At 40.7% G+C, this 21,739-nt stretch overlaps 1 protein-coding gene across 3 annotated transcripts in view; it reads right to left on the reverse strand.

Moving 5' to 3' along the window:
• LOC114460784 (peptidyl-prolyl cis-trans isomerase FKBP8-like) overlaps positions 1-18,817 on the reverse strand; it is a 28,349-nt gene extending 9,532 nt beyond the window's left edge. For all 3 annotated transcript variants that reach the window (XR_003673736.1, XM_028442672.1, XM_028442671.1), the window contains exons 1-2: positions 18,686-18,817; positions 5,704-5,799 (exon numbers count right to left, since the gene is read on the reverse strand). The gene's annotated coding sequence lies outside the window, so the exon portion shown is untranslated. The remainder of the gene's footprint in view (positions 1-5,703; positions 5,800-18,685) is intronic.
• Between the last annotated feature and the right edge of the window lie 2,922 nt (positions 18,818-21,739).

A 21,739-nucleotide genomic window follows, 5' to 3' on the forward strand; every position in this document is an offset into this window, starting at 1 on the left:
GGAACCAGACAAGGCTGTCCACTCTCACCTTTGCTTTTTGCAATATTCGTTGAACCTCTCGCAGCAGCTGTACGTCAGAACTCTGTTATTAAAGGAATCCACTCATCCATCTCAGAACACAAAATTAATCTCTACGCGGATGACATTTTACTCTATTTGGAAGAACCGCAATCCTCTTTAGAGGAAGTATTTAATCTAATAAACAGCTTCTCTAAATTATCAGACTATTCCATTAACTGGACAAAATCATCAATCCTCCCTTTGACAAAAAACTCTTGGAATCCTGCACACCAAAATCCACAACACCCCTCCACCACAAATACAATTAAATATCTAGGCTTAAATATATCACCAAACTTAAATGAATTAATTAAACTAAATCATGATCCGATGTTGGACAAAGTCACAGAAGATCTGCGGAGATGGAACAATCTCCCCATCTCACTACTTGGCAGGATAGCCTCAGTTAAAATGAAAATCTTACCAAAAATAAACTACTTGTTCTCAATGATACCACTGAAACCACCAAAACAATGGTTTCAAAGATTAGATTTTACAACTACAAAATTCTATACTAGAAATAAAAAACCTAAAATAAGCCTTTCTACCCTTCAAAAAAACAAAGACGAGGGTGGTTTAGAAGCCCCTAATTTCATGCATTATTACTTAGCAAACCAAATACTATATTTAACAGAATGGCTAAATCCAAAAGAATACTACAACACCTGGCTAGAAATAGAACAGTTAGACTGCAAACACATTAAACTCTCTGATCTCCCTTTTATCACTGCGACCCTCAAACATCACAACTGCTTTAAAAACCCACTAATTGCCTCCACACTGACTGCATGGTGGAAAGCCCTGGACATCACAAATGGCCAATTAAAAACTAGTATACTCTCTCCAATCTGGCACAACCCCGACTTTAAAAATAAAAAAACACCACTCTATCTGAAGACATGGGAAGAGAGTGGAATCACTCATCTCCAAGACCTTTTTGAAAATGACAAGATCAGGTCATATAACAATCTAACCCAAGCATTCGATATAAATAAAAGTAACTTTCTACAGTACTTACAAGTAACAGAGACAATAAAGAAAACCACTCCACTAGACTTAACTACGTTACAACCTCCAGAACTGGCTATATATATGAAAAAAATCTCAACAAAATCAAAAAAACTCTCAAAAATATACAGAGCGCTTTCGAACACTAACTGTAATTACTTACCAATCGCGAAGTGGGAGGCCGAACTCTCAATCACCCCGAGCACTGATTTCTGGGCAGAAATTTGTTGTAATACTTTTAAGATGACAAAAAACACAAACCTTCAGCTAATTCAATACAAGGTCCTCCACAGATCCCACATTACCCAACAGAAAATGCATAAAATGGGCTTCTCAGCAACAGACATCTGCTCTCAGTGCACCCAGAATACAGCGGATTCCTATTTACATGCCTTATGGCTTTGCTCCCCAGTTCAACACTTTTGGATTCTAATCACTGAAAAACTGTCCTCCATTTTGGACTACAGAATTCCTTTATCTCCAAATCTTTGTTTGATTGGAGACCTGACAATGCTTCAACCTCCAGCAAACCAATCACAATCAATCCTTGCGGTACTAGCCATAGCAAAAAAAACAATATTACTAAATTGGAAAGACAAAAAATCCTTAAACATAAACCAATGGCAAAATCTCCTCACAGAATTTATTTCCATGGAAAAGATGTCTGCTCTCAGAAAACAAAAAAAAATAACGTGCTTTGAGGAGCGTTGGACTCCTTTTTTAATTGCATTAAATCTAAATTTTTAAAAGCCTGATGATCTAGCCTGCAAGCGACTGCCAGCACCACTCTTTACTAACGCACTAGCCCAACTGTAGGCCGGGGCCGCCTTGGGCCTCTGGGGTGGTCTTGGTCAGGATGGCTGGGGTGGGTTGCCGGGGTGCCTTGTTGCCTCAGCACGGGTGTGCATTCCTTCTGGGTGTTCACGGGGTCCAGGGGCTGTTTGATTTGGCGCCGTTGCCCCTTGCATGCGCATCTGGTTGGTCTCTGGGGCTGGGGCCCTGCGTGCTCCCCTGCCGCTCCTTCCCCTTGCTCCCTGTCCCCCTGTCTCGTCCTCCCCCCCTCCTCCTCCTTTGCTCTTGCGCCCGCCATCCTGTGGGGTTGGGTTTGGGGGGCTCCCGTTGGCCTGGGGCACTGGTGGGGGGGGCTGTGGTTCCCGCCTGGGGGACGGGCGGTGCCGTGCCGGGTGGGTTGGCTGGGGGGTGGTCTCGTTGGGGGGCCTGGGGTGGTGGGGTCCTTGGCTCCGGTCCGGGGGGATCCGGGGTGGGGGTAGCTTTGGGGGTGGCTGCTGCCCGGGGTTGGCGATTGCCTCCTGGGTTGCTGGGTGGCGGGGTGTGGCTGTGGGTTGCTCCGTCGGCCCTTGCGGGTCCTTGGCTTGGCTCCCTGGGGCGCACCTTTGCTAGGGATGTCGCTTGCGCGACGAGCCAGGCGGGGCCCCCTCGGGGGCTTTTTGTACGACCGCAATGGCCGGGGTGTGGACGTTATGGCTAGGGGGTGGGGTGAGGGGTACTATGGGGCCTCCCCAGGGGTCGTATTGGGCGGGTGTGCGGGGGCGCGGCGCGTGGTTCCTCGCCCGGTGGATCCGCGTTGGGATTGGCTGGTCTGCTGGCTGGGTGCACCGGGCGCCGTGGGCGCGATTCCGGGGCGGGGGTGCCCCGGGGGCGGATCCTTGGGCTACGTGTCCGGGGAGGTGCTCTCCGGCAATCTGCCCGGGGACCGGCCGTGGCTCGTGGCGGCGCTGCGCAGCCTTGGGCGGGGCGGGGCTGGTGGCCTTGGGCCCGCTGTTGTTCGGGGTGTGCTGGCGTCGGGGGGGTGTCTCGTGCCGGTGCGTGGGTCGTCGGGGATTGCCTCCGTGGGGCGCCGGGGGATGTTGTTGGTGCCTGGCTGTGCCCGGGGGTGGGGGGTGTCGCCGTGCTCCGCGGGGCCGGCGCGGTCTGGGGGGGTGCCGTGGGGGGGGGTCTCCAGCTGTGCTGTTCCGGGGCCCGCAGTGCCACTTGCCCGTCTGCGCCATCTACCCTCTCGCGTGGCCCGCCACGCGGACGGGCCCGGCTCACACTGGACAGGCCTCCTAAATGTTCACTTCACCCCACTCCCAGCTGGTCTGGCTCACTCAGAAAATGCACCACACACCAATACCCAACCCTTGGGGGGCTGGATGGTGGGGCTGGGGGTGGAGGGGGCCGCCACCTGTGTTACTATGTAGTGACATGGGGGCGGCCCTCCCACCTCTAGTTGCCCTACTAATCCCTCCAATTTTAATCGCATCTCAACATGTCACCCCCCGGAGGGTGTATCATCATTTACACCCTCCGGCCTATTACACCACATACACATAAATCCACAGAGGCTGGAGGGGGAGCACCGCTCCCCTCCATCCCCCTTCTTTTAATTACACCCCATACATTCACCAAACACACACATTCACACAGGGGATCGGGAAGTGCCTCTCCATTGGGGAATGGAGAGGCACCATAACAGGGTGGTGGGTTGGTACACATATTTGGGCCTCTCCGGTGGGGGCCTGGCCCCTCTGTTGGTGGCTGGGCCACTGCATAGAGTAAAAGCACATCAAGATGGTGCGGTCGGGCGTGGCGGTGGGTCTCGGGGGGGCTTTGCCGGGGTCTCTCCTTGCGGGGTCTTTCCGGGCTGTGTCGGCCGGGTGGGGCGCGGGGGTGCCTCTCCCCCTTGGGTGTGGCTTGGTGCTTGCTTTGTCTCCTGGTGGCCTTGGGGGCGGGCCCCGCGGTGTGCGGGCCCGGGGCGGCCTGCCTCGCCGGTTTGGGGGGTAAGGGTGCTGGGGGGGTGCTGGTGTCCTCACCGGGGTTGGGGCAGGGTTGTTTGGCGCCTCGGGATGATGCTGTTTACTGGGGGGGCGGCGTTAGCTGTTCCGATGGTTGAGGTTGCTTTCGGCCGCCTGGTGGGTATGTCCTGCCATCTGCGGACTGGTGGGTGGGTCCGGGGCATCTTTGGCTGGGGGCTGCTGTCCCGCGCTGGATGTGTGCCGTTGGGGTGCCTCCGTCCCCGCGGTGGGGGTCGCCGGTTGCTCGCGGGCCGGCGGGGGGCGCTGCCCTGTGGCTTGCGCTGTCCGGGGGGCGTCGGGCCCTGGGCTGCTGGCCTTGTGCCGTCTGGGGCTGTGCGGTCCTGCTGGGCTGTGGCCGGGACCTGGGCTGGGGTGGGGGGCGCGTCCCGGGGGGCTTGGCCCGGGGGCTTGCCCTTGGGGGGTCCTGGTCCCTGGGGGTGCTCCTGGGGCCCGGGGTGCTTGGCCGGGCCGGTCCTGGCGGGGGTCTTCTGGGGCGGGTGGCGCGTGCCGCGCCCTTGCATACCTTCTGGTGCGGCCCCTGCTTGGGCAGTCCCCCGTGAGGCAGAATGTCGGGGTTAAATTAGGGGGCCACATCCCGGCGGGGCGGTCTGGCTTGGCCTCTGGAGGGGGCCCTGGCTTTAAAGAACTGAAGCTCGTGGCGCGGGCGGCATCAGCATCTGGGGCGCCCGGGGGGGCTAGGTTGGGGTGCCTGGGGACCGGCGGGGGGACTCCCAGCGGCCCCCTGGTGCCTTATGCGGCTTGGGGTGTGGTCGTTCGCCCTGGGCGGGCTGCTCCTGGTGCTGCATCCATTCCGGGTCCTCCTGGCCTGGGGTCGGGTCCTTGCTGGCTCTGGGCTCACCGGCGGGGGCCCGCCGGCTGCCCGTTCGGCGTGGCTCTGGTCGTCTGCTGGGCGTGGGCTTTGGCTCCTCCGCTGGGGTCTCGGGCGGGGGGCTCTCTGGGCCCTCCCCTCGGGGGGCTGGGCGCGGGGGTGTGGGTGGTGGTGGGGGGGCTGGGGGGCCTGGGGGTTGGGGGTTGGAGTCGGTGGTGTGGTGCGCTGGGTCCTTGGCTCCTTGGGGGCTTTTCGGGTGTGTATGGGGGGGGCAATGGCAGCCTCTCGGCTTGGGACCTTGGGGGCGTTCGGGGGGCTGCTTGGCCGTGGGGTGGTCGCCGGGGGCCCCTAGATCTCTCGCTCTTTCTGCTGGCCCGACTGCTTCTTCGGGCCCGGGGGCGGCTTATGGGTTTTGCAGTAGCGGCTCTTGGAATCACATTTGTCATGGACGCACTGGCCTCGGGCTGTGGGATAACACTCATACTGGGCTCAACCATAGACACGTTGTTCCCAAATACCTGTTTTATGTAACTTCCACTCACTTCCTCCTCTGCTCACAGCCACCATCATTATTCCTAAGCCGCACACTGGTCACCAGACAATATACACAACCACAATTTCACATCACATCACTTGAAACTTATTGATTATTCCCCACCCATTCGTTTTCCTATCTTGTATCCCTCCTCCCTGTTAACTCCCCCCCCCACCCCCCTCACCCTGGTGTAACACTGCCCTCTCTCTTTTACATCCTCCCTTTAATAAAGTATTTACCCTTCCCTAGGGAGGGCTGGTGATGGTCACAATTATGCAATGAAATAAATTCATTTATTTAATTGCAATAATAAAATATGCATTGCTGTTAAAAGATTGCACTTCTTGTAGTGTTAACCTTCAACAGCATGTGCAAACAAGGTGAAAAAAAAAAAAAAAAAAGGTATCCTTCACTGGTTCCACATTCACTGGTTTTGTTCACATTTGCTGAAAGACTTTAATCCACTCATTTCTCACCTTTTCTTAGGAGTCCATGTTTGCTGTCACAGCTGAGTGGTTCCACAATCCTCCTTCAGACACCTCCATTCGCCATCAGCATGGAATCAGCTCCACCTGAAGGATGGAAGAGACGGAATAAAAACCGATAAAAATAAAATCCACTGTTAAATGCAGAAAGTGACATAATGTGAATGAAACGCTGTCATCGTGAGGTAAAGGGAAATGTTAAAGGGGACCGTTCATTTGGTGCACCCCAGCACCCCTCCTGGTCCTGAGCTAAACAACATGTTGAAGCGTCCACCTGAAACACGTCTAAACTACCAAAATACTGAGCAGACCAGTTCCCACGTAACGTTTATGTGTCTGTGAAGCTACGGCCATTTCTGGTGAAGAGCTGCAGTTGTTCTGTTGTTGTGGACGTGACCAACGATGACAGGGATTGTAGAGTCTGAAACATCATAGGTTCATGATAACGTGATAGCTTCTAATACTGTACAATATTCTGCCCTCTAGTGGTGAAATAACTGATGCATTTGTTTGTTTAATCATTATAGTCTGGAATGATGTCATCAGGATGATTTTAATTAGTTTAAATGAAGTTGATCAAAACTTAATCAATAAACTTGATCAGATTCAGTAAACCATTGATCACTGAGGGGAAATATGGTGATATTAATGACATATAATTAAAAAGAAACAGTTTTTGTTTAAATATATTTGTAATGTATTTCTAAATAAACGAAATTTTTAAAAAATGTGAAAAACACGGAATTTGGAAAAAAAAGATTTTACAGTAGCTAATGACCTTAGTTCCTCTTCAGTTTTAGATGGAAATGGTTCATCATTCAGTTATTAATCAGTTTATAACATGTCCATTTATTAGTGTTTTTATGACAATTTGGATAAAAATAAAGCATAATGGAGTGATCAAAAATTAAATAAAACAATACAAAATTACTGGATTACTATATTTATCATGAGAATACAAAATAAATACATGATACACAAAAAATGTCCCCTTAAAAAACTAATAAAAACTGATACATTTATTCCTGATTTTAAAGTGTAAAGCAATTTTTAACAATTTGTTATAATCACCTTTTTCATGTCTTGTGAAGAGGTTTTTTCTATCTTTGAACAACAAACTATGAATAATAGTTCTCCCCTTTATATAAAATGTGTTTCTGCTGAATCATTTGTGTGAATAAAACAAAAGACAAGTCAGGTCAGGGTTCCCCACCACAGATCCTGGATCAATACCAGACCGTAGACCATTTTGTACGACACCATCCACCTGTAGAACCCCAGGTCCTCTCAAAAACAACAGGAATGAATTATGAATGTACCAAAAGGACAATTCTGGGCAGTAACCAAGACACCAAAATAAACTATTATGTTGATTATTAGTCCCATTGCATTTATGGCCCTGAATGTGTACTAACCTCAAACAGATTTAAACATTGCAATTGTATAAATTAATATCAATGCTTCAAAGAATAAAATAATAAAAAATATTAACTTTTTCAGTTAGCATTGGCATTCCAACAATGCAAAATATAAAATAAAAATGAAATGTTTAAGGTGACCCTACTCATACAATAAAGGGGCAGTATTATAAAAATAAATCACTTAATGATTTTTCTAGAGTGATATATATTCCTATACAGTAGCTTCATTCAGAGGTTGAAAAAGTTCTGTTCCCTCTCTCCCTTGTTATTCTACATTTTATCAAAAAAAAAAAAAAGTCAGTTCCAAATGGGTGGAAACTCCTCCTCCTGACAATCCTGGCTCCTCCTACCCTATAAAAATGGGAGCTCCTCCCTTTCAAACTATCTCACAGGTAAAACAAACACAGCGGTTTAACAGAACATACATTATACTTTGTCATATACTGTATGTAAAGCTACAGACACTAAATGTGTTCTCTGTATTTGAGGAGCAGTGGGCAGCCACGCTGTAGCACCCAGGGAGCTGTTAGGGTTAATATAAGGGACTGATCAACATCCCACAGTGATGGACCAGGGAGATTAGAACCATTGAGACTACCATTACAAGCCTTCTCCCTTAACCACTAGTCCCTTTATCCACAGATAATATATTTATGTTCAGTATATACATTATCCAGTACATTGCTAATGTAAAACACAGTGTGAGAGCTCACAATTAGTTTCATTTTTTAGTACCCGTTAAACTGTCTTGTATCACCAGAGACATGATCTGACGTGTTTGTGACCCAAAGCGACGCAGCGGTTGGACAAAACAAATGAGTATCACTTTAAATGGACTATTCGTGTAGTTGGAAGAGGAGAGGATGACAAGAAAGTGACTTAGCAGTTTAACACTCTTTTCAGAGGGCCAAAACTCTTGAAAACAGGTGAGTTTGGGAAAATAAACGATGTTGTTGAGGTTCTTAGAACAAATGGAGATGTGAGAAAAATAATATGATACTGGACCTTTAAATAATAATAAACAGACCTATAACTAGGGCTGTCTGGCGCGCTTGATCGGTGCGCCTGGGCGACTTGTAGCGTCCCCTTGGTGCCCTATGCGGCTATGGCAAGGTGAGGCAAATTTTATTTGTATAGCGCATTTCATACACAAGGCAACTCAATGTGCTTTACATGATAAAATATTCAATTGTTTAAAATCAATAAGAACATTTAAAATCATCAGTAAAATCTAGGGATGTAACGATTCACTCAACTCCCGATACGATTCACGATACTGGGTTCACGATACGATTCTCTCACGATTTATTTTACAAAATGGGACTGTAGTCAAATGATGACTGAAAAATATTTTTTTAGAAAATACTGTATTATCTTCCTTTTATTTTTTATTGTCAAAACAATCCCTTGATAAACTATTCAAATCAATGCAATTTAACTAAAAAATCTTGAAATAAATAAAGGAATAATACAAATGAAGAAGAAGCTTATTAATTTAAATTCTGGTTCTATAGTAAACAATACAAAACTGTATAATAGTTATTTTTCTTTTTAAAAGTGCAACTGAAAATGTATTTTGTGCCTTAACAATTGGACTTTAAAAAAAACAAAAAACCGTCATTGCACTGATTTGCGTCAGATATTTGTTTGGACCAGCAGAGGGCGCTGGTAACCCAGTGGTCGGTTGGCATGCAGCTAATCTAACAGTGAAGAAGAGATGCTATGCTAGCAGACAGAGCTAATAGAAAAACGTGACTTTTACAGATATTCACGTAATATTACAGATATTCGTTCGGTGCTAAAGGGGTAAGGAATCATTCATTAACATGTAACATTAACATGTAAGAGTAGAAGGCGGCCAGAAAGAAAATAGTAGCAGATTCTGCCCGCCGGTACACTGCTGGACAAGAGAAGGGATAAATATATAGCGCCCTCTGCTGTTTAAAAAAGTACTGCGATTCAATTTTCAAAGTATCGGTCAATCGTAGGGATGTATCGATTAATCGTAAGGCAGTTAAAAATCGATTCATAGATACCACGGTTCACATCGATGCTCTGAAAATTAAATCGCAGTACTTTTTTTAACCAGCAGAGGGCGCTATATATTAATCCCTCCAGAAGCGGACGTGACGGGCGGAATCTGCCACTATTTTCTTTCTGGCCGCCATTTACTGTTAAACGTGCTCATAAATGATTCTTTACACCTTTAGCACCGAAAGAATATCTGTAATATTACGTGAATATCTGTAAAAGTCAGGTTTTTCTATTAACTCTGTCTGCTAGCATAGCTTCTCTTCTTCACTGGTGGAATAACTGCATGCCAACCGACCACTGGGTTACCAGCGCCCTCTGCTGGTCTAAACAAATATATGACGTAAATACAGTAAAATGACTTTTTTTTTTTAAGTCCAATTGTTAAGGCACAAAATACATTTTCAGTGGCACTTTTAAAAAGAAAAACAACTATTATGCAGTTTTGAATTGTTTACTATAGAACCAGAATTTAAATTAATAGGTTTCTTCTTCATTTGTATTATTCCTTTATGTATTTCATTCAAGATTTATTTTTAGTTAAATTGCATCATTTTGCATTGTTTCTCAAGGGATTCTTTTGACAATGAAAAATAAAAGGAAAATAGTACAGTATTTTCCCCAAAAAAATAAAGGAATATTTTTCAGTCATTTGTCAATATTCCCATTTTGTAAAATAAATCGTGAGAAAATTGTATCGTGAACCCAGTATCGTGAATCGAATCGTATCGGGAGTTGAGTAAATCGTTACATCCCTAGTCAATCGTGATACCTATGAATCGATTTTTAACTGCCTTACGATTAATCGTTACATCCCTAGTAAAATCAATTAAAATCATCAGTAAAATCAATTAAAATCATCAACAAACACATTACATCAACAACATGACCATGAAACATGAAAATCTCTCTCAATCATACGCAGTAAAGAAAAAAATTGCCTTTAACTTTGATTTAAAAATGTTCACATTAGATGCTGACTTTAGCTCTGCTGGCAGTTTGTTCCACTTCTTTGCAGCATAACAACTAAACACAGCATCACCATTTTACTGTGAGCTCTGGGCTCCACTATGACCTGTGTCCATAGATCTGAGAGACCTGCTGGGTTCATACCTGACTAACATGTCACTGATGTATTCTGGACCAAACCCATTCACAGATTTATAAACCAGCAGCAGAACTTTAAAGTCTATTCTGAGGCTGACTGGAAGCCAGTGTAAAAACTTTAAAACTGGAGTAATGTGCTCTGACCTCTTTGTTCTGGTTCAGATCCAAGCTGCAGCTTTCTGAACCAGCTGTAGCTGTTTGACGCTCTTTTGGGGGATTCCTGTCAGAAGACCATTACAAAAGTCCAGTCTGCTGGAGATAAAAGCATGGACCAGTTTCTCCTGATCTTTCTGAGTCATTAAACCTTTCACTCTGGAGATGTTCTTTAGGTGGTAGAAGGCTGTATGTAGGGTGGTAAACCAGTTGTGTCCCTAAATCCTTTAGTGACGCAGTTTCCTCACCTGCTGCAAGGAATTCACTAAGAATGCAGCAATGATTAGTGTACATGCAGAAGTGATGGAGACCGCCCTATTCAAATTAGCGTTTCGCTCGTTCAATGTGGAGACGCGAGTGCAAAGAAGCACACAATGACATTTGAGTTAAATTGGAGGCAGATGGACTTCTCTGTCTACTGCACAAACATTTTATAATGTAGAAAACTAAAAAAACAAATAAACATCTTCCTGTAACTTAACTCTGATCAGTCCATGAAAAACAGGCAGATTTGGACAAGGCCTGGGCCGATAATCGATAAATCAATTAACCGGACGGTAAATAAAATTAACTCGGTGAGGTTTCTGGCCTCGGTATATTGCCATATTCATGGTGGAGCGCCTGTCGGTTGCGGCTGCACAAACTAGCATGAGCAACAAATATAAAACAGCAGTCAGTTCTAATAATATATCAGTGAACTTGCAGCGTAATTACTCTTAAAATAGTATACAACCGCCAGGTAGTGTTATGGTAGTTACTGAAAAAAGTAACTAATTACCGTTACTACTTACTTCATTCACAAAGTAACTCAGTTACTATTTTGATTACTTACACCAAAAAGTAATGCGTTACTGGAAAAAGTAACTTTTGAGTTACTTAGAATTAAAGAATGTATTATTTATTTTGGGTCATTTGTGTCCATACAGCTTCATATCAGTGCTGTAATAAAACTTCTCTGGTCTTTGGAGAGAGCAGACGTGTTTTCGTTTGCTCCGATAACACGACCTTGGCTACAGCTGGCTACAGCTGAACAGCTGAACAGCCTGAAACATTGGGCCCAAGACTGAAGGAAAATGGTGAAAAAACCGCAGGGAGGCCCTTCAGAACCCAATTCGGGTTTGGAAGAGGTCAAGGAGATGATATGCGAGGGTCTATGAAACCTATCTGCCGAGATAAAGTCGTTGGAAAAGACGCTGGAAAACTCACTGGAAAAACTACAAAGCGAAGCAAAGGTACTGAAAGAAAAGAATGAAAGAAATGCTGAAGAGATAAAATTGTTGAACGCGAGGGTTGAACAGCTGGAACAAAAGGAAAGAGAGAAAGATGTCATCATCACAGGCCTAAAGATAAAACCCAGGAGCTATGCGAGCGATGAAGAAACAAAATCGATTGAACAACAGGTCATTGACTACCTGAAGTCGAAGGACATTGTCCTGAACCCTGACAACATCAACTCCTGCCATCTCCTGCCAAAGAAAAATGATAACAGAGCTGTAAAAATAACCTTCACAAATATGAAATTCAAAGGACAACTCCTGAGGCAAGGAAATAAACTGAAGGGAACGAAGGTGTACATCAATGAAAACCTGACGAAACAAAATGCAAGCATTGCATGGAAGGCACGCCAAATAAAAAAAGGAGGGAAAATTGTGAAGACGTGGTCAAAAAACTGCAGGATTTATATTCTGGAAGAAGAGGACGGAAAACCATTTCTCATCAAAACGATGGAAGACTTGGGAAAATACGAAGGATCCACCTAAACAACAACACTACTGATGGTAATCATGGATATGGACCCAGCTCTATATAAACACTGGAAACAAAACTCAGACTGTGATACTGAATTCAATGTGGAGTAAAAAAGGTCTGTCATTTATTCATTTCAATTGCTAGGTGGTGGGGTGATTAAGGATTACATTAAATTTAAATTCAAAGTGTTTATTGTCATATGTGCAGTTAGAAACACATTTTCTTGTACATTAAAATACTACCTTGCTTGTGAACTAGGATATAATAATGTGTTTATACAAGTTGGATCTGACAGTGGAGAATACAACACTGCCAATAGAGCTGACAACAGCTGAATTAGCCTTGATGTAGAGACAAAACAAGCTGCAAACTTGTGTCCAAAAGAGACATTCCCGAGTGGTGACATTATGGATGAAAAGGGAAAAAACCTTCCAAACACCTTCGAAAGAGGAACTGTTCTTGAACTGGAGGAATGCTAACAACGTCTGGCAGGGAACAAGGCCAACACGAACAACGATAGAGAGGAGGAGGACAACACAGATGAGAATACACAAAAAAGGACTGTTCATCAACTCAAGAATGTTTGACCAGAGAGACATGTAAACCCATGTAAATTTGCGATGGTAAAACAGGGGACGGGACCCGGATAAGCAAACTGCTTCTCTCGTCTCCTGAATGTAACCATGTCGGAAATAAACTGAATAAATAAATAAAATAAATAAAAATCCACTGTTGATCAACTGCTACAAAACTACCATAAAAAATGTGCATATAAAGCACAAAACAGCTGCTCCAAAATTAAAACTAATTTTTCAGCCTTAGCACAGTAATATAAAGTGAGCTGTGCATATTCCAGAGGCACATTCTGCTGTTGAAAATGCTTATAAAAATAAATGTGGAAAAACAAATTCACAGCATTTTTCTCAGCTACACAATGCTAAACATATCAGGCTAACGAGCTGCTGTTAGCAGTGACTCAGCAGCAGTGACAGACTGCTTATTTACAACAACATACCGTGCAATTGTTTGGCTGATCTGTCCCTGGATAACAGTCACAGTCTGTTAAAATCCAGCCACAGCGTTAGCTTAGCTTCACCTTTTGGTGACAAAAATAATACACGTATTTCCACTCTGAGAAGCATGTCCTCCTCTCGCATTGACTCGCCATGATTGGCGCACGTGATGTAAACAGAAACACGCTGACAATGCTTCTTCTTCTACTGTTTTACCGTGTTTGGCACGGCGTCCCGCAAAAATATGTAGCGCCACTGTAAACAGGAAGTACACTGCAGGACAAACGCACCATATTGCAACGGTAACGGCGTTATTTCTTTAGAAAAACATTGCGTTACAGTACTAGTTACTGTCAAAAGTGACGTTGGGGCAGTAACGCATTACAATGCTGTCGCCAGGTAATCTTAGGTTTAGGTAAATCAAACAGTTATAGTCCGATCGATGGGACAACTCTGGACCTACTACTTAGCTTCAGATTGCTACGCAGGCTACACCCAGCGGCCTGTGAAGCAGCAGAGCCTTGTACCAGTGGTGTCCGCCAGTGGAGGAGACATATGCGGTGTGATCGGAAGCAGAAGCGGGGATGCCGAGCAGGGCTAGCAACCAAGCTAAGTCTAAGTATTTTGCTTTCCTCGTCTTTCACCTACAAACAGACTAAATGTCAAGAGGGTTCACTCTCAGCACCTGCATGTTTGTTCTATAGCAGAATGAACGGAGTAAACTAGAAACTATTTGGTCCATTCTGTTTGGTTTAAGACTGAATGAAAACGGAACAAAATGAAACAGGGGGAGGCGGGGCCGCGAGCTATTTTGTTTACAAAGGTTCTAACAGGATTGGAAGTGTTACCTGTTAAGGAATGTACATCTATATACCTCTGTGCCTCAATGTTTAATATTTATTTCAAGTGCAATTTTGTTTTTAAGAGAGACTTGATAAACCATTTTATTTATTGCTTTGGTTGTGTGTGGTTTTGCATTTGAGGTGTTTTTTTCTTAACAGAGTCAGGGTCTATTTTATTGTTTTTGTTTGTGATATTAATAAAGTGCATTTTTTTGCTAACAGAAACTGAGTCCATTTTATTTTATTTGTTTAAAAGTTCTTAAAATTCCAATTACAATGTTGAAAAATACAAGTTGACTGCATTTGAAAGGGTGATTATGATATGTCTTACATTAGTGGTTAATTTGGTCTAAAAAAAAAACGTCAACAAAATATTGTTTATCGGCAAAAATGTGTGTTACAATATATCGTCCAGCAAAGTTGTTTATTGGCCCAGGCCTAAGCTCCACTTATTCAATGAAGAGAACTCCTACCAACAACAGACACATAAACAGTGTTTGCACTATTTTTAGGTCAAAGTCCCAATAAACACAAAATAAACAAGTGTATGTTCTTTAGAGCTGCAGCAATTGATTCTTTTTAAAATCGATTAATCTAGCACTTTATCGATCGATTAATCGGATATGTTTTTAAACAACCTAACAACCAACAAAAATGATGTGGCTGTAAAATGATCAAGCACTTGGCTTTTATTTCTAAAAAAAAACAAAAACAGAGGTATTTATTCCGACTCCAACATTTGGCTCCAAAACTAAGCCCATTTATTGCAATTTAACCATTTAGTGTTTATAAGTGCCAGTGCCAACAATTAAAAAACAATACACAGGGCTCGAGACTGCGACTAAATTGGTCACATATGAGACTTCTTTTTTCAGTGTGTGTGACTGAAAATTTTTACCGGTCGCATCTGTGCGAGTGTGTATGAAGACCTTATTTTGAAAATCCAAAAGGAGGAAACTTCCTCATCCTCTGAGTCTTCCTCCTTTGAATCAGGGTCTGACATGGACACTACACGCGCTGCCGTGTCCCCAAACACATGCTGCTGCACCAACACTGGGAGAGACACGGTCCGTGCTGCGTTCATGGACACTGGGACAAACACACACAGCTGCTGCGTCACCAGAACACCAGGCACGCAGAGCAACAGAGCGCATGGGGGGCGCGCTGAGCAGCATGAAGAGAGCATACACACGCAGCGCAGACACGATTCCACACCAAAAAGGAGAAACTCATCACAATCATCATAAAGGGACCAGAAATGATGGACCCCATCATTAGGAGACCCCACTATCAAAGCTGGACCCTCTGAATTTAATTCATGGGTGAAACAATGCAGATGATAAGTTGGTAATGCTACTGTTAACTAGGGATTGACCGATTTTTAGGGCCGATACTGATTTTTCCCCATCAGCCTTACCCGATGACTGATACAGACTGCCGATTTTCTTGAGCCGATACTACTTTTGCTCCCTAAATTTACATCATAAAAATTACACAATGATGATAACAAATGGTACAAGTCTCAATTAAATAAAAAGGAACATTCATTGAAATTAACAAAGGTGAGGTAGAACGACACCAAGTAAAAGATATTTAACAAATAATAAAAACAGGTGATGTAGAAGAAGAACAAATAAAAAATAGAGTGAGTTATCTCATGAAATATTATGAAAGAACTGTTTGTCCTTGTCCTGAAAATAGCTTTGACAAAAGTTGGCCTGACTGAAGATGTATTTTATTAACAAGATTATTGAGTATAAAGATATAATTATAGTATTAAACACAAAAGAAACCATGACTAATAGTCCATTCCAACACAACCCCACAACATAAATTAACAGAGGAAAATAACATGATGTCAGATGTGCATTAAGCAACAAACTGTCTAAGTTTCTGTTCTAAATTACATCAACATTAACATTTGGAATAAATATTCAAACAAGTCATAAACTGCTTCTCAAAGTTAAAAACTACTCAGCGCAGCACTGAGAGAGAAGCAGAGAAAGAGGGAAAGAACACAACACGTGGACCCACGGAACAACAGTTAAAAGATGCTTTGAAAGTTTAAAACTTGCTGTTGGAATTGAAGAACTTGTGTTGAAAAATATGAAAAAACAATTGTCATGAAATACAATAAAAGCTCAAATGTTATATAAAATATACCTGCACATTTTTTTCAGTCTATCTCCATTTATTAGAAGTGTTTTTGCATTATATTAACGATTTAAACTTTTTATTTTTTAACCCATGCTTTTCACAGAGACAGTATTTCATTGACGGTCCCTAAATTCTAACAACATGTAGGGCTCTATGAAATCAGTTTTATTTTTTTTTATTCCGTTTTTTAGAATTATTTATAATTTTTTAAGGAAAATATTAGTTTTTAACTCCTGTGAGGAAACAAAATAAATAATAATAAATAAAAAAACTCATAATTAAACAAAAATGTAAGTCAAAAATAAAGTACATACAATTAAAAGGTAGATATATGTTGTAGTGTCAGTGTCAGTTCTGATCAACTTAGTTTAAATTAACCTAATTTAAATGATCCTATCTTCTGTGTAATGTGGAATTTGATGTTGACAAGATGTTGCACTTTGTTACTTTTGTCCCTCATAGTCAGGACTAAGTAACACCATGCAATACACTGAAGTTAAAAAACTAAAGAAAATAAAACATCTTTTTTAGGAAAACAACAAAACAACAATGTTCTGGCTAATAAGCCATGCACTCTCTAAATAAAAAAAAAACATTACATTTAATATATATATAAATGAAGTATGAACTTTGTTTTCATTAGTTCATTTTTTATTAATTTATTATATCAACATGAATTTTACTGTAGCTCTGATGAGATGATGTTAGAATGTAACATTCTAATTATGTTGCTCCAATGGACTTTTATTTTGTAAACTGGAAGTTCCCACTGAAACAGGTGTACTTGAGGTAGCTAGCTGACTGTGAATGTGTAACTACGAGACACGGACAAAAAGCTGGAATAAAATAACTAAATTACAGTACAGACTGAGTTATTCTTAGTTAACCAGACATAACAGTTCAAACACTGAGCAGGTGAAGATGATTAAAGCTGATCATGTTTTCACGGAGCGCCGCTGCACTACACGAAGCACGTGCAGAGCTTCACAGGCACAGCAAAGTTAAACGAGCACTAGAGGTTCTGTAGTTAGTAGTCAGTGATGATTTACGTTGTTTTAGAGGTTGTTTGTGGTGGTTTAAGATGAGTTTAATGCAGCCAGGACAGGAGGAGAGAGGGTGGTGCACCTAAGTTCATAGCAGAGCCTTCAGCATGTTCCTCACTGAACCATGACAGAGTGGGCGGGACACATTTAAGTGAAGCTACCGCTGGTATGGAGAGTGGATAGTGCCACTGCTAACCTACCACAGGAGACAGTCGTGTTAAATCAACGTCTGAATTGGATGACGTTACTACGCTGTCGCCATGGCTGACGTGTTTGTAAGGAACCTATTTACACTAAGTTAGGAAGTGTTTTATTTATTTATCGTTTTGTCGTGTGTTGTCATGTTTTTATTTACATTTCCATTTAGTGATGAGCCTTAGGATTTATTATTTTTTAATGAAAAGATGTATGTTGGTTAAAAAGATATAAAAACAGTGGAGCTACGCTGTGTAAAAACAATAATAATCCTGATATAAAATATCTCACTGGTTCAGACTAAGTCTGCAACTAACCACTATTTTAATAGTCGACTAGTTATTGATTATTGAAACGATTAATCGACTAATCAGATGACAAATCATACATTTATTTGTTCTATAACACCACAATCTTTTAAATTTAGCTTGGGATAAATTACGACAAATAAAAACAATAAATAAAACAATTCCCAACTTAGTGTAAACAGGTTCCTCACAAACACACACCAAAAAAACTGAATATGTCATATGCTTCAGTAATAACATTTACACATTAAAAAGTTTGTGCATATGATTCATTCCATTAATTTAATTGTATATTATTTTTTGTTATTAATAATGAAATTATTTTCTAAAAAATACATAAAAAGCACATGAAAAGCAAAAATAACTACATTAGTGTTTTTACTGTTTAATATAAACCACTGCTGCTGAATCTAGTTTAGTTTATATCTAATGAATTACATAAAGTTATGGTTGATAATTATTTCTGATTACTATTAATAAACCAGATCAAGCTGATGATTTAATCATTCAGGATATTTAGGTTTAATAATCACGGGACGAGAACAGACTGAACAAGCTGGTGTCTATCAAACCACGCTAACGGAATTCAGTCACCAGTTAAACACAGTCACCACTCAAACTATAACACCGGCTAGCTAACGGGCTAAAAGCTAACCACGTAGCCTCGCTGTTTCTAACCCATATTTAACAGTGAATAATAAGATGATCTGCTCCAGCTGTGTATGATAAACTACAGGAACTTTAGCAATGACTGTATCTTCATCATCACTAAGTCTATAAACAATAACATGATGAACACAGACAGGATGCTAACGTTAGCATCCTGTCTGTGTTCATGAAACCTCCACATCAGCCTAAATGCACATTAAAACCATCAGAGGCTTTCAGTAAAACCATTAAAATAGTGTTTTTACTCTAAAACCATCAGTTAAACCATTAAAGTAGTGTTTTTACCTTCAGTCCTGACGGAAGGTGAACTTTAATCAGCTTCGGTGCTCAAAAAGTGATGTCTCCGTGTTCACAGATAGTAAAAGATGGAGGAGGAGGAAACACGATCGGTTCAACGCATGCGCGGAGACTACGTCACTTCCTACACTTGTAAAAAAAAAAAAAACAACTAATAATATTCTGCCGTGATATTTTAAATGTAAACGACCGTAAGACATTTAAAAAATATTGTTATAATATATGTGTGAATGTTTTACTGTTTTATGGTGTGTTTAATTGTTACTTACAAAAAAACATAGAAAAACCCTGATTTAAACGTTCACACTCGTAACATGCTTGTCAAGATGGATTCATCCATATACCAGCAGCAAATAACACGTTAAGAAAATACTTATAGATACTAAAATAATATGATTATACTAATAATAATAATAATAATAATAATAATAATAATAATAATAATAATAATAATAATAATAATAATAATAATAATAATATATTTATATGAGTTATTTATATTTGATTTAAAAATTTAACACACTCCTTCAACTGGCAATGTTTGTTATTTCTATGATCAGATTTTTTTTTTTTTTTAAAGAACACATTCATAAATGTTTCAGTAGTAATGTGATTGATAATTAATTACAATTATGGTGTAATTATAATGGTAATTTAAAAAAATCTGTTGCTGTTGTAATTCTAATCAAATTGTAATTGGGTTCAGATAATTGACATTGTAATTGTAATTGGCATGAAAATTCTATAATTGTCAATTACAATTGAATGCAAAACTGGGGAACCATGTTATAGTTCTATGTACAGTTCTACACATCTGTAATAAACAATTTTTAAAATATATTTTATATCACAAAAACTGCTGGTCTCTGTAATCGTAAATGAATTGTGATTGAAAATGTAATTGGAACTGAAAAATGTAATTGACCCCAACCCTGGATCAGGGGTTCTCAACTGGTTCTCACCCTGGGACCCACATTTTACCACAGTCATTAAATCGTGACACACTTTTTTTTTAGAATTCAACCAAACAAATTTAGTTTTTCAAAAATAGCTGCTGAAAACACACATATACAATTTTTTATTTATTTTTTAAAATATAAATATATATTATGTACAACATACATTTCACAGAAGGTCTGTCAAAAAATGTTTCTTTCAAATTAAGAGACAAGTCAAAATGAGAGACATTAGGTATTTATTCATTTATGACTAGCTGTCTGCGACCCAACAAGTTCAGGTTCAAGACCCACTTTGAGCTCCGGACCCACCAGTTGAGAATCACTGACGTAGATTATCCAGTGTTTACAAGTTATAAAACTAAAGAGATTTTTCAAGCCTTTTTCTTTATCTACAAACTTTTTCAAAATAAAATAGTAACATGCTGACTTTGTGAAAAATAGTAAATAACACTGTTTAAATAAATCCAGTGATGTTTGGTTGAACCTGAGGAATTATTTACATTTTATTTTTTATTGACAGATATTTTAACTTATTTTGAAAAACAACAGGTTTTGCCGCTGGGTGGCGCTGATTTATATACTTGGGTTGGACGGACACGCCTCCGTTTCTTCTTCTCCACTTTTCTCCAAGTTTGGAGCAAACATTCCATCTCACAGGTGGTTGTGATGACGTAGCTCAGCCTTCATCATCATCATCATCATCATCATCATCATCATCACTGTCCGTCTCACTCAGCTTCACTTCCCTCCATAATATTTCTTCTTCTTCTTCTAGTTTAATGGTAGTCATCATCCAGCTCTGTCCGTCCTCCATTTCACTGCTTTGTTCCTGACTCTAGCTGGTTGCCAGATACAACCGACGATTCCCCGCATGAAATATGTTGAATATCCACAGAAATGCCCCAAAAACCATCCGTTCATCATCCAAATAAAACATAAATATCACCTTTAACCAACGTTAAACTGTTTGATCACGAAGTTAGTTATTTTATAATCTCACAATCAGCGGGAAAATAATCAACCTGGCAACCACTCAACTGTCGCGCTGACGTTCAAATCAACTTTTTTATAAACTTTATGACAAACCAATCATAATAAATGTGTTTAATGGTGATTTAAGAGTGAATAAAGTAGTTACAGCCTGAATGATTTGGTCTGTGGATGATTTAATGGATTTCAGAGGAAATTTGTTGAGTATAAATTAATTTATGAATAAATTATTATTGTTTGTTCTCAGAAACAATATATATTTTAGATTAATATTGTACGAGCAATGAAAATAAAGTCACTGTGTAGATCACATTAAATCAACAGTTGCTTTTGCCTTGTTTAAATTTTTTTGTTGTTGTTTCTCTCTCTCTCTCTCTCTCTCTCTCTCTCTCTCTCTCTCTCTCTCTCTCTCTCTCTATATATATATATATATATATATATATATATATATATATATATATATATATATTATATTAAGGAAATTTCATAATTAAGCAGGCATTGAACCATAATGTTTTTCTTCTTCCTTTGAAAACAAGTTCTTTTTTTTTTTTTTTTACAAGTTATTAACTCTGATTTTAGTAAAAAAAAATATTCTGATGATATATTTGTGTTTGCTGAAGGCTAAAGAAAGTCAATTTAAACTGTTAAATAATGTCTACACATGTAATGATTTCATACATCAAATGTTTATTAAATGAGATCCTTTATTCGTCCCACAAGAGGAAATTTACATTTCAGTTTCATCTCCGTCCAAGAAACATGAAAACACAATCACATAAAACATGGAGGACAGGAGGTATATTTATATTTATAGTAAGACAGTTGAGCTTTGTTTTGTTTTTGTTTTGTTTACATGTAAGTATGGTACAGTCAAAAGATGTAACCACATTTGATATTATTTTATAAGTAATTGTTTTGATGCCACTTATTATTATTATTATTATTATTATTATTATTATTATTATTATTATTATTATTATTATTATTATTATTGTGTACTTAGTAAAAGTAGTCCTGTATAAATACTATTGTAGAGGAGCGGAACCTTCGGCACTATAGATTGCAGTTCCCCGGTTACATTAGTGTGGAC

The sequence above is a fragment of the Gouania willdenowi genome, unplaced genomic scaffold, assembly GCF_900634775.1.
Source record: "Gouania willdenowi unplaced genomic scaffold, fGouWil2.1 scaffold_63_arrow_ctg1, whole genome shotgun sequence".
Classification (NCBI taxonomy): Eukaryota; Metazoa; Chordata; class Actinopteri; order Blenniiformes; family Gobiesocidae; genus Gouania; species Gouania willdenowi.